The sequence below is a fragment of the Papio anubis genome, chromosome 16, assembly GCF_008728515.1.
Source record: "Papio anubis isolate 15944 chromosome 16, Panubis1.0, whole genome shotgun sequence".
Lineage (NCBI taxonomy): Eukaryota > Metazoa > Chordata > Mammalia > Primates > Cercopithecidae > Papio > Papio anubis.
The window spans coordinates 34,292,849-34,307,357 of NC_044991.1; the positions used below are offsets into that span (position 1 = coordinate 34,292,849).

At 48.5% G+C, this 14,509-nt stretch overlaps 1 protein-coding gene across 7 annotated transcripts in view; it reads right to left on the bottom strand.

Annotated features, from left to right (window-relative positions):
- APMAP (adipocyte plasma membrane associated protein) overlaps positions 1 to 14,509 on the bottom strand; it is a 143,710-nt gene that overhangs the window by 11,814 nt on the left and 117,387 nt on the right. The gene's annotated exons all lie outside the window — the stretch shown is intronic.

Consider the following 14,509-nt stretch of genomic DNA (forward strand, 5'->3'; position numbering starts at 1 on the left):
AGAAAACTCTCAATGATGAAGCAACCCTGATATGTGGTTTAGAGCAACATAGTTTCAGTGACACTATCAGAATAAACTGCTGAAAAAAATCTGATGCTCTCCAAGGGGCCAGGTGAAGTGGCTCGCACCTGTAACCCCAGCTACTCAGGAGGCTGAGGCAGAAGGATCTGGACACCAGGAGTTTGAGGCCTGTCTAGACAGCATAGTGAGACCTGCATCTCAAAATAAAATAGAATAAAATAAAATATTTTTTTTAAAAAATTCAAAGATCCCAAAGAATTCTGGAGTCCAAGTGAACTGAAGAGGAAAGAGCGAGTCGTTCACCTGGGAGAGCTGGAAGGGTGCAGGATGACCTCAAGGCCGTCTTGAAGGCCTTGACCTTGTCTTTCTTTTCCTGTACCTCCACATTTTCTTCCCCTCTGTGGGGCCAGAGGAGCACCTTCATCACCTTCCCTCAAAGTGCCTTTGAGTGACCAAGCACCATGTCCCTCCACCTGCACCCTGGTAGCCAATGAGCTTTGCATCACACCTGCCTCGGGCCAGCCACACCTTGGATGATTTCGCTGACACTGTTGACTCTCTACTGATTCACCTAAGCATTCCCCAACACTAAAGACATTTAATTTGCTTTCACAGTAAAGAATCCACACTATTCCATACATTTATAACACTTTTCAGCTGCAACTCTAAACTGAATAATTAAACTGAAGCGACCTTTTCTGTAGACATGTGGTTTTACTTGGTTTTACTCACTTGACAAGTGCTTCTGTGTTCTAAGCATGTGCCTGCATTCACTCTGTTTAACCCTTTAACAACCTTATGAGGTAGACACAGTGATCATGCCTATTTTACCAGTGGAGAAACTGAGCCACAGAGCAGTTAAATAGCTTGTTTGCCCACACGGTCACAAAGCTAGAACATTTTCTCTACAGGGGACCAACAAAGTATTTTGAGGAACTGGTAAAATGTAGACTTAGATATACTATGGAAAGAATTGTGAAACCCAGATTCCACAGAAATGTTCTAAGAGAATTCAAAGAATGTTTAAGATCATCCTTTAAAACACTCCTCATGCCCAGAAAGCTACCTCTGAACTCCACAGCCTTTCTGGTTCTCACTGCTCTCTGCACCCCTACCCTGGCCGGCACAGAAAACATGCTCTTCTCTCTCCACAGCCATTTCCCTCTGGCCTTCACAGCCAGGTTTCAAATTGTGTGGAGGGAAAGAGCCCAGCACTGGGAACTGAAATGGGATGAATTAGAGGACACAGACTGGCCAAGTGGGCAGAACTCTAACGTGACCCCCGACCCAGTGAGCTTCCCCTGGAGATATGAGATGGAGCACCTGTGACCCTGTTAGGTTATATGACAAATGAGAGATTATCCCGCTGCACCTGACCTAGCCACATGAACCCTTGACAAGCAGAGAATTTTCTCCAACTGCTGGAAGAAATGAAGTCAGCCAGATCCCACACCTTACGGTGCCAACATGGCCTCACCGGCTTTAAAGACAGCCTGGCTGAGAGCAGCCCCTGGCTAACACGGGGCCCCGAGTCACCAAGAACTGAGTCCTGCCCAGCACTTAAGTGTGCCTGGAAGGAGAGTCTTCCCCAGGACCCAACAAGAGCCCAGCCCAACTGACACCTTGACTTTCACCTGAGATCAGAGAAGCCCACTGAAGCCACAGACTTCTGTCCTACAGAGCTGTGGGACAGTGAGCAGGTGCTGCTCCGAGCCGCTGTGTCTGTAGCCATTTGTCACGCAACACAGATGACTGATGAATGCCTGAGGAGTGGGCGTGGGGCCCAGGCGACTCGGGGCCCCAGAGGGAGGAGCAGGGCAGCAGCCTGGCACAGCGAACCTACCTCTGGCAGACTAAGGGGCACGTGCTGTGGGGGTGGCTGGGAGGAGGGGCTGGAGCGCGCAGTTGGGCACCGACGGTTAAAACAGACCACGCTGCACCCGCTGAGTCCTGGCTTCACCCCTTGGAACCTGTGTAACCTTCGGGAGCTGACCTCCCTAAACCTCAGCTCCATTATCAGTGATCTTCAACCTCGAGGTTGGAGTGTGCCCACCGCGCGGGGTTGCCGTAAGGATTAAATCGAAGGCCCCACAGGGAGCCCTGGCCCAGTGCTGACACACGGGCAGCATCTGCACACATTGAACACGGAAAGGGATACAGTCTGCCAGTTGGTGGCATACAAAACAGTGGCCCCCAAATATACCCACGTCCTAATCCCCAGAACCTGTGAGTATGTTGCCTTACATGGCAAAGAAGGCCTTGCAGATACTGTCAGGTTCAGGATTCTGAGATGGGGACATGATTCAGGTGGGCTCAAGGTCACCACAATGGTCTTCACGAAAGGCAGAGACAGAGGTTGCAGCCTGACCACAGAGGATGCAGAGGGTGCGGACCACACTGCCGCGGCAAAGATGGAGGAAGGGGCCAGGAGCTCAGGCATGCAGGAGCCACAGGGGCTGGGACAGGCCAGGACACAGCTTCTCCCCAGAGCCTCCAGAAGGACCAGCCCTGCCAGCACCTTCAGCCCACTGAGGCTGATTTTGAACTTCTGCCCTCCAGAATCGTACAAAAATAAATGTGTTGTTTTAAGCCACTAAATTTGTGGTAATTTGTTACAGCAGCCCCAGGGAAATAACATACCCTTCCTGAAACCACACCAGACTTAACCTGTGTGTAGGCCCAGGGCAGGGGCAGGGGACACTCGGAGGAACGAAACCTCCCAGCCAGCCTCCATCCTGCTTACTTGCAGGAGGTCACCCAGGGAACCATATTCCCTGCAGCTCCCATGAGGCACAGATTTATGCAAAAAATAAAATTATTAGAAGTAACAGGAGTGCAGTTCTTGGGAATTCCACTTTGAGCATTGCACACAGAAGACTGCCAAATTTCAGGACCACAAACCAGTGCCAGACACATAAGTGGATATCATAGGTCAAAGACAGCACAGAACCAGGAAGGGGAGAACAGAGGGAAGGGCCTAGACCACACAAAAACCTTAACCCTGGCCATCAGGATGACGGATGGAATCCTGACAAGCACTGCAAGACCCCCAGATGGTTACACTGGGGCGTGCTGTGTACAATGTGTGTAGGTGCATGCATGCACACAGGCACACAGCACAGATGTGCTTAACTGCCAATAAACCGTGTAGAGCCTATGGAAGTCATACAAGAGTGCTTGTTCCAGACAAGGCTTTTCGTTACAAGGTGACAGCTCAGAGAAGACTCTCCTGGTGTCCTGACTTCCAGCCTGTGAAGGGTTATCAGAGCCAGACTTCTTGTTTCCCTGAGGAAAGGAGAGGGGACACCACCAGCTTGGCTTGTAAGGTCTCAGGGAATTTCATAACCTGTGAAAGACTGTGGAAGTAGATATTACGGTTTAACAAATCCTCATTTGGCACTTACTATTTATTCCAAGGTAGGGATTTTTTTATCATGCCCATTTTACAGATAGGAAAACTGAGGCCTAGGGAGATCAAGGAACTTGTCTAAGACCCCACTGTCTGCAAGGGGCAGAGGCAGGCTTGAACTCAGGCAGTCTAGACCCAGAGGATGTAGAAAATGCAACTGCATCTGCATCAGCATCATGACTACTATGAACAGAATGGAATGTTTGTGTCCCCCCAGAATTCCAATGTTGAAGTCCTAGCCCCTAATGTGATGGTACTGTAGACGGGGCCTTGAGAGGTAATGAGGGTTAGATGAGGTCATGAGGGTGGGGCCCTCGTGGTGGGATTAGTGCCCTCATAAGGAGAGACACCAGAGAGCTAACTCTCTCTCTCTCTCCCCTCTACCCTCATAAAGTTCATGTGCAGGTCATGTGAGCAAACTACAAACCAAAGTGAGAGGCAGCAGGGGCCCCTCTTAGGGACCTGCCAGGCCTCCCGAGCATTGAAATAAAGGAAAATCTTGAGTTCCTTCAAGGAAAATTCCAGGCACCCAGCTAGGCCTGAGAAGTAAATGAGCAACCTGATAAACAAGAAGGTAACAGTGGCTTAAAACGGTGGCCAGGGAAGTCAGGAGATGTTCAGTTACCTAGAGAAGCTAAAGATAGTATCTTAACAAATGTCTCTCAGCTGTCTTTCAGGAACCCAGACCCCCACCAAGTGGATCTGCTGGTGCTCAGGCCTCAGACAAGGGGGATTTTGGACTGAACCTTGATCTCTGTTCTTTGTTCTAAATTTCTTCTTGAGCAACCTGGCCCATGGGTCAGACTCCACATTTCTTTTCTTCTAATCCCAAATTTCCAGACAAAGCTTTGCCTCTTTAACCAATTGCAAATCAGAAAATTTTTTAATCCACCTATGACCTGTGGGCCCACTCTTGGAGATGTCCTGCCTCTTTGGGTCAAACCGAAGTACAGCCTCCATGCCTTGATATATAACTTCAGCCATCACCTCTGTGTCCCCTCCTTTCAAAACCCTTACCTTAGGGTAAGCCATGAGAGAAGTCAGGTCTTAAGCATGAGCTGCCCGATTCTCCTTGCTTGGGGCCCTGCAATAAATGCCTCACTTTCCCTCACTGCAATAATAATGTCAGTGTTTGGCCACACCCCCAGTTCACTTTGATAACAAGAGAAGAGCCCTCAGCATAAAACCTACCTTGCTGGCACCTTGATCTTGGACTTCTCAGTGTCTAAAACTGTGAGAAATAAACTTCTGTTGTTTAAGCCACACAGTCTTCTGTATTCTGTTATGGTGGCTTGAACTGACTAACAGGGATTTGGGGTTGCTGAAAACAGGGACCTGGTTTATAGAAGCGAATCTCCACACTGTGGTGCATTGTGACTTTCCAGCACACCCCTCTCTATTCAAAATCGCCGCCTGCAACGAGCAGGGAGGTTTCCGATGAGCTCTTACTGGGTCCTCCCACCTTCGCCACGGCAAGCTGGAGCCCTGGAGCCATGGCATCTGGTTCCTGCACATCAGCACCTGGGAAGCCGAGATGTTCCTGAAAGCTAGACACTGACCACCAGGATCTTCCCTTCTCCTGTCCTGTCCTGCCCAGCATTTGGGGACAGTGCACCAGAGACAACCTGAACACTGATTGCAAGTAGAGCCTCCAGAATCCTCATCTTTGTTTAGATGAAGACAAAAGAGGCGAGGAAGAAGGACTTGCAGCACAGAGGACGTCTGTCATCGTCCACTCGCAGTTTCCCCTCATTCACACCCACTGCCTATTTGTACAGGTGTCAATGTTGCCCTCCGACATGGAATCTCAAGTCCTACACTTCCCAGTCTCCCTTGTTTATGGAGAGCAGACAGGCTGCCGTGGGCTCGGTCACCGGGATGCACCCCTGTGGGACTGTGGCTTGGGACTGCCATGCGGGAAGAGGTTGTCATGGTAACCAGGCACCCTCCCAATGCCTTGGGGACCACAGAAGGGGAGGAGTCTGGTCCAAGGCCTGAGGCTCAGGGAGGTGTCCAGGGATGACCTCTCTCCCCTGAACATGAGGCGAACATTTTGATGGCTCCAAGGATGGCCTTGAAAACAGGATGCCCATTTGTCCTTTGCATCCTCAGGGTGTGCTGGAAACTCTCCTTCAAATCAGTGAGAATGGTATTGGAACAGGCTCTCCTAAAAGCACACGGCCCAGTCTCAAAAGACAAGTATAATTTGGTCAAATGAGCCAAAGAACAATGAGAAAGCTACCCAGCACCTAAGATCTGGGAGCCTGAAGATGCAAATCCCAGCTCTGATGCCATGATGCTTATGTGCGGGCACTGAACATTGCTGAGTCTCAGCTTCTCCTCCTTATCTGGGGATCCGCCTACTTGCTGGGTGGTTTAGAGGTTTGAATGAAATCATTCAATTCACTTCAGCAAACACCTCTTGAGTACACTGGAGCTCACTGTCTGGACATGACAAGAAAGCAGAAGAATCGTGGCCGAACGCTGTGGTCAGCATCACCAGCAGGCAGAGACGGGGTGCTCTGAGGGGCCCAGAGGGAGTGCTGGCCTCAGCTGGAGGAGGGTGGAGCATGAATTCATTGCCAAGCAGGAGAGACAGTGGGAGGACATTCTCAAACTATTGCCGAATAAGTCTGATTCTAAGTTAAGGAAGCAGCAATGAAAAACAGAGAATAAACCCACCTAAGTGAACCAGGGAGAACTGGGAGACTGAAGAGCTCCTATGATCTTGGAGGCTGCTACGCTGATGGCCCCAGGGAGACAAGATTCACCTGGAGATGCCCCAAACCTCATGGGAGACACACATGTGGCCCGGTTCACTGTGGCCTACTGTCAGGGACATTTCTTCACCATCCACTCAAGGAAAATGCCCTGCTCTGCAAAGAACCCAGTTACCTTTCAGCAAAAAGGTAAGTGAGCTCAGAAAGAATGAGCCAAGGTTGTTCCTAACGGTGACGGGTGACTTCACAGAGGGGCGGCAAGGCAGAGTACGCAATAACATGTGACTGGGTCAGAGCCTGGCCTTCAATCAGGTCAGCGTGCAGGAAGCAGACAACGGTTCAAAATCCCTGTCTTCTGGCAGGCCTACCACATTTCTTCTGAATGCAGTGATCTAAGCTGTAAAAATGCATAGCGTCTGCTACTTCTGTTCTGTGGATGTGTCTGTTTGAGAATGTGTAAAGGGAAACGTAGCCCGATTGCTCCTGTCACCCTCAGCCCGTGGCCCTAGACTCCAATCTTCCTAATGCAACAAGGGCACTTGGCAGCTGCCCTCCCAGATTCTAAAGTCACCATTGCAGACAGTAACATGGGATCTTGACGGATGGGAAAGGTGCTCTCAGTCCACGTGAAGACCCCGCGTGTGCACTGAACTGTGTCACAGTGTATTGGGCTGCAATGGTGGAGATGGTTAAGGGAAGAAAAAAAAAATCTGTTTTACCCTGCTAATTTCCAAAATTCAAGTAAAATACAAGAGTAATGGTACAAAAAGCATTTTGGATGGTGAGATTCCCATCCTGAGAGAAGAGCAGCCAGACATAAATTAGGGAGGTGGAAGTGTAAGAGTCCAAATGTGCAGGCCTGGGGACCTTACAACAGAAGGCAAGTGGATTAGAAAAGATGACGCCCAGCACCCTTGGGAGCACTGAGCAATCCAGTCCCAGCTACTCCCCTCACAAGCTGTGTGTCCTTGGATGAGTCACTTAACCTCTCTGTGTGCCAGTTTCCCCATCATGGGGCTGTTGATAAGATTAGATGAGAACACTCAGGTAAATATTCAGTATAATACAAGCCACTTAAATGTTAGTGATGACTGTTCAGCAAAGCCCTACAGAGAGGCAGGGTTCTCACTTTTAAAGCAACATTGTGTACGTCAATGTATTCAATAAATATTCCTGAAATGGTGAATACCTGGGTTATAGGAAACCATCACGTTTTACTTCAGCTGTTTAATTAAGGTGATTGCGATGAGTCTCTTTTTGAAATCATGAGGTGGCCTTTTGGTATGTGTTTGAATTATAAAATGCATATTTGTACCAGCATTTTATATATACAAAAATACACCAGATGCATTTGTGTGTCCTTCAGCATTTTTCCAGCTAACACATCTGTTCTGTAGTGAATGTATGGAATTTTCTTCTTCTTGCGATTTCACTAAAATTTACAGGCAGTTCCCCATCCTGTGTCCAAGTGTTCTCATTGTTCAATTCCCACCTATAAGTGAGAACATGCGGTGTTTGGTTTTCTGTCCTTGTGACAGTTCGCTTCTAATGTAAATGACGAGTTAATGGGTACAGTACACCAACATGGCACATGTATACATATGTAACAAACCTGCACATTGTGCACATGTACCATAGAACTTAAAGTATAGTAATAAATAAAAATAAAAATAAAATAAAATAAAAAATATACAGGCAGTTACATTCTCATCTAGATAAAAATGTTAGCCTATGAGACTTCTCACGGTAGTTCTAGTTTTAGATGCGTTTCCAGGAGACTCTTTTAAGGTAGCTTTTCACTCAGTTTGTGTTTCGGTAGCACCTTCAGAAATCTATGACCAGTGAAGCTTGTCCTTAAGGAAAGAAGAAGATGGAAAATTCATTTACCCTTCTGTTCTTGTTTACCAGTCAGGATCAGATGCACCTGATCAGTATTAGAAACCTCACCAGTTCATTTGAGCAGAAAGGGTTTGATACAGGGAATTCAGCAATGGCCAAGTTTCTGGAAGGGCTGGAGGGGCTGGCATAAGCTGGTCACTCCTCCCTCCAGGAACGGCCCAGGAAGATGCACAGAGCTTGCCCAGTGTGAACATCTGCCTCCGCCATGACCAAAGAGTCAAGGAATCCAGAGGCCACTGTCCAAACTGCTGGCTCCAGGACCTGCTCCTTCATCACAATCCAGTGAGACAGGAGAGAGGTTGTGAGGGTTGAACAGAGGTAGGAAAAGGGGCGGGCAGGGCAGGAGATGGGGTTAGGAAGCACTTTTTTGGAAGTGGTATTCCTCCTGGCTGGATTCATTGTAACACAAAACATTTTGAAATATTTAGCATTCATTTCCATCGGAGTTGTTCCTCTCTCTCCACTTCTTCACTAAATGTTAAGTTGAACCACGTAAAATTGCCACTTTTGTAAGTCTAAGATGGGATGGGACAATATTGATGATTTTGTGTGGCTCACCTGAAACTATGATCACCTCTAGGCTGGGCAGGGAGGCAGGTAATCATGGCCACACCCAGGCCTCTCCACCTGGGACCTCTGGCTGCTTCCTGAGCGAGATCATGACGTCTCCTGGCTCAGCAGACACATGTTCTCCAGCATTATTCTCCAGAAATGTCCACTGAGTTCCCCTCCAATTAATCTATTCTAAGTTGTCTTAAGATATGGACAAAATGTCCCCTGAGCAATTTTCCAGGATGATAAATGATTGCATTAACCTTTCCCTGACAGGTGGCTTTCTCTGTGATTGGCCGTTTGTTTTTGTCCAGCTGGGCTCAAATGGCCAAGGGGTTAGAACAGGGGCATGCCTTGTCCAGCATAGTGCATGCCACATGCCTATATGCCATATGTCTACCCTCCACACCTACATACCACATACCTACTCACCATGTGCCTACACACCGTGTGTCTAACCTCCACATGCCTACCGTCGGCGCACCCACCCCCCCACGTGCCTGCCCTCCGCGCACCCACCCCCCCACGTGCCTGCCCTCCGCGCACCCACCCCCCACGTGCCTGCCCTCCGTGCACCCACCCTCCACGTGCCTGCCCACCGCATACTCACCTGTCACATGACTGCCCACCGCATACCCACCCTCCACGTGCCTACCCACCGCATACTCACCTGTCACATGACTACCCTCCGCATACCCACCCTCCACGTGCCTACCTACCACACACCCACCCTCCACGTGCCTACCCACCACACACCCACCCTCCACGTGCCTACCCACCATACCCACCCTCCTTACTTCTGCTCTGCTACTCCACCGATACCCAATTCTCCACGTTTCCACCTACCGTGATACCCACTCTGTCACATTATTACTACCCGCCACAGATACCTAATTCCTCCACGCAGCCTACCCGCCCACATACCCACCCTCCACGTGCTCTACCCACCACATACCCACCCCTCCACGCGCCTACCCACTGCATTACCCACCTCCACTTGCCTACCCACCATATACCACCTGTCACATGACTACCCACCACATACCCACCCTCCACGTGCCTACCCACCACATACCCACCTCCACGTGCCTACCCACCACATACCCACCCTCCACGTGCCTACCCACCACATACCCACCCTCCACGTGCCTACCCACCATATACTCACCTGTCACATGACTCACCACGATACCCACCTCCATCGCAGTACCTACCCACCACATACCCACCCACCACGCCTACCCACTACATACCTTAACCTCCACGTGCTCATCACCACCGTGATACCCAGCACCCTCCTGCCTACCCACCGCATACCCACCTCCACGTGCCTACCCACCGCATACCCACCCTCCACGTGACTACCCACCATGTGTCTACCCTCCATGTGCCTAAAACCACCTGTCTAAAACCAGGTGCCTACACACCAGGAACCTATATACCACCCACCCATGCACCACATGCCAACTTCAGTACTGTAAACTGCAACAAGCACAGGGTACTCAGAATCCCTTAGCTCTGCAAGTGACCTTGGAAAGTCCACGCAGCAAAGGAAGCTTCTTCCTTGTTAATAGAGACATGATTTTATTTGGGTGCCCACTTCATCCTCAGCTGCAGGGGTAACTTCTGATGGACCACATGGATCTTGTGATCCCATTCCCCTCGATTTAGCCTGTTTCTAACTAATGAGACAGAAGAGAAAGTCTGCTGAGAGTCTGGGAAAGGTCTCTTGCTCCTAAAATGTTAACACTGGTATATTAATCCGTTCTCACATTGCTATAAAGAAATACCTGAGAGTGGGTAATTTATAAAGATTTAATTGGCTCACATTTCTGCAGGCTGTACAGGGGGCTTCTGGGAGGGCTCAGGAAACTTTCAATCACGTCACAAGGCAAAGGAGAAGCAAGCACGTCTTACATGACCAGAGCAGAAGGTGGGGAGTGGCGGGGTGCCACATACTTTAAACAACCAGATCTCACGAGCACTCACTCACCATTACGAGAAGCAGCACAGAGAGGGAAATCTGCCCACGTGATCCAGTCACCTCCCACCAGATCCACCTCCAACACTGGGGATGACAATGTGACAGGAGATTTGTGTGGGGACACAGATTCAAGCCCTATCAACTGGGAATGAGCATTCCTTCTCTTTCTCTGGTGGTTGCCATGCACGGACATTGACATCTGCAGCCCAGGAAGGGTCTGCCTGGAGCCAAGAGCCCATCACTCAAGTGCAGGTCAGAGAGACTCGGGTCCTTGGCAGCACAGTCAAGCCCCAGGGCAAGGAGAGGTTAATGTAATGACTTCCCTTCCAGACAAAAGACAGAGTGGCTTTTCTTTTGTTTTACCTTAAGAAAAATTAAGATAGTTTTAATTAGGACTAACTGGGAAAAGCAAGAGGAAAGTCAACAGTTTAATGACAATTTCTGGAATCTGGACTACTGGCTTCTTTTCATGTGAGACAATAAATCATTTTCCCATTTAAGCCAACTTGAATTAACGTTTTTAGTTAATTTGCACCCAAGTCACTCTGATTGAGGGGTCAACTAATCTACCTCCTATTGTTAGGCAGAAGTTCCTCATCTCATCCCAGACAATGGAGACCTGCCTTCCCTTTAGAAGTCACTTTAAAATGGAGCTACACAGTGGTTTTTTTAAAGTGATTTAAAACTGATTCCAGTATTTAGTAAAACAACAGAAAGGAACTCCTCTTCACACGTAGCCCATCTGCTGTTTAAAGCTCCCTTATTTCCTAATGTTAAGGTTCCCAGAGACAAGCGTGCGTTCCCTCTTCTGGCAGATTCTCCTACAGCTCGGAAGCCCATTTGGCTCAGCCATTAAACCCACCCTTGCTGCCAAGAGGATGAGACTTTCCTTTGCTTATCCATCAGGTTTGTGAAATTAAATAATTAAAACCTAAAGTTGTTGGAACTTTACATTATTCTGATCCCTGACAGGAATGTGGCTTTGTGGCCTGAGTCACGCAGCATGCAGCTGTGACTCTGGCTTTTTCCTGTAAGTGATTTGGAAAGACCTTGTAGCGCCAGGGCTAAGACCCCCTCAGATGGTCAACCCTGCTCATGGAATGTTAAAGAAATATTCCTTAGAATGTAGCAAGCTGCCACTGATCAAATCACTACAACACATGCACAGGCCTTGCATGGAAGATGCTGGAATCCCCTAAACTTCTCTGTCTCTGTCTATGTAAGTGAAGCCCTAACTCACAACTTGTGGAGTATTGACCCTGTTGCTTTGGAGTCTGTGTTTCCCAGGTGGCTAACCCTAAGCTTCCTGCTCAAATGAACTCAGCACTTAATCATGATTTCTGAATCTCATGATCTAAGGTTGACAGGTTGGTGCATTCTACCATTACATGCTGTCATTGTTTTCAAGGAAATCTGCCTCTGCAACTATCACGCTTCATTGAATTGAAGACACCGTTGATATAAGACCACTACTTTATATACTGCAAACAACAGAAATCCTCTGGCAGGAGAGCTGTGACATGCCATGAATTCTGCAATGTACTCCAATCTTGGAGAAGTTAAGATGTGTTTTTCTAAATATGTATGTCTTAGAATCATTGAAAAAATGGTATTTTATTTTTGCACAGCAGTCGCAAAAATATCACAAAGGAAGAACATCAATGTTGGCAGCCTTTCCAATGGGCAAGGAAGCATCTCTCTGTGCAGCATCCCAGGAAACACACAAACATAGCTGAGGGAGATATCTCTGTGCTTGGAACCTCCTAGAATGTCTCCTCTCCTGGATTCCAGAAGGAGGTACAGGGTGATTCATACCACATGGACTCTGGTTGTCTTCCTGAAGAAGCCTGGCTCTGCACAAGAGCACTGCCTTGGGATACGCCCCATCTTTTCATCCACAGTCACATGGACTCCTGCCGTCTGCCTGAAGAAGCCTGGCTCTGCACAAGGGCACTGCCTTGGGTAATGCCCCATCTTTTCATCCACAGCCACTGCCCCATTGCCAACCATCTGCCTGAGGCCTGGTCAGGTGAATGGGCCCTACCGGGGACCTTTGGCTACTGAAGGCTTTAGAATGCCTCTTTGACATATTCTTCTCTGTGATTCTGTGTGTGAGGAGATCCAGGAGCCAAGGTGGAGAACCCTGGATGACCTTACAAGATGGCTATCTAGTTGTATGTTCCCCGCACCGGCCTCCCCTGAAACCTTCCCTGTACCACCAACCCGCCCCTCCATCCACGGTGTGTGCATGTGTGCACAGGCCCATGGTGGGCCAACAGCCCTGCCCCAGACATTGTTGGGTTCTTTGGGAGACTGAAGCCACAAGAGGTAACATGTGCAGCATTCAGTGGACAAGTTTCCTGCCACATGGAGAAAACTGGCTTCGGTGAGGCTGAAGAACAGAGCCAACATTAAAATAGAACGAGAAGACACACACAGAGAAAGACAGCCAATGGCATTTCCGTTTCAGTTTCCAGTTTTGATTCATTTAGTTGAAAGCCTAGCCACATTCCCACACTTGGATTCTGTAATACATTCCAGGATTCTTATAATAAAACCTGTGTTTTATTTTACTGGCTTCAATTAGGATGCCATCTCCCACAGCAAAAACGTCTAATAAGTATACGGACCATATTCCTGACTGAGCAATGTAGAGAGCACACTGATGATAATGATGCCAGCTTTAGGACCACGTGGAAAAAGCAGAGCAGGTATTTCAAGGGTTGGGGATAAATAAAGGCAAAAAGTTCAAAAAGAGAGATATAAAGCAGAATTTGATTTAGGGAAAGTTTAGGAAAAAGACAAAACTCTGTAGTCAGGAAGAGTCTTGAGAGACACAGCCCTGGGCCATGTAACATGGCTAAGCCCCAGGGCCCGGGAGCACCAGACTCAGAGCCCACTCAGGCCACTCTTGCAGGTCATCCTGCAGCCAGTACAGGGGTCTGACCTCCCCCTTCAAGGGAACTGACCATGTTTCAATCAAATAATTGGTTTAGTAGAGAAAAGCCAGGACTAGTGTTGATGAGGCCCAAGTTATCGACTCCCTGGAGAACCCACAGTGATCTGGCTGGGCCTCTTTTTGCCCCTGTCCCTGAGCTGTTAAGTGAGAAGATTCAATGAGCTCTAAGGTACTTAACAGAAAACTGTTTTCAGTCCAACCCAGCACATACAAATGTCAACATAGCTTATCTACTGTAATAGACCTAGAAATCATAAAACAGGAATATTTCCTATGTAAACTGCCTGTAGTTGGGACATGCTTGGGGCCCGGTGCAAACTCCCCAGACCCACCTCAACCCATCATCCTTGGCCTCTTCTTCGGCACTTCTGTAAAGTATTAGGACCCAGGGAACATGTAGAAATGCCTGAGCCAGATGATCTTCCCAGCGGTTTCTTTCTGCCACATAAACTCCGGGCATGTGGACTCCATCCATAGCCTCCCCATCTGTCATTCTATCCTCACCCCAGACACATTCCTCTTTTTCTTTGGAAATGTGTCTCTCACTGGCCTTGCTGGAATGAGATGACCTGAAACATGTGCAGAATCAAAGGTTAATAATAAAACCCTGCCTGTTAGGCACTCAGCCCTGGTTCCTGGGACCACAGAAATAATTGTTGATTCTTCCCTTTTGAAATCACACAGGAGGCCAAGGTGAGCCACTCGCCGACTCACAAGTGATCCCAATCATCTAATGCCGCCTGGCCCCAGAGCTTCCCGGAATACATGGAGCTCTCTGCATTGTCATGATATTGCCTGAGTCTAGCAGGGAGAAGCAAAAATGAGGCTCCGTGGGAGAAATCGTCCTGCTGGTTTTCTTTACGAGTAAGTGTGCTTGTTAGTTGGGGTTGGCTTAGTGGGGGATGGAGGATCCCCGGTTTTATTAATATTCCATCTACCTAAATTTTTGTGCCTATTGTTTATTT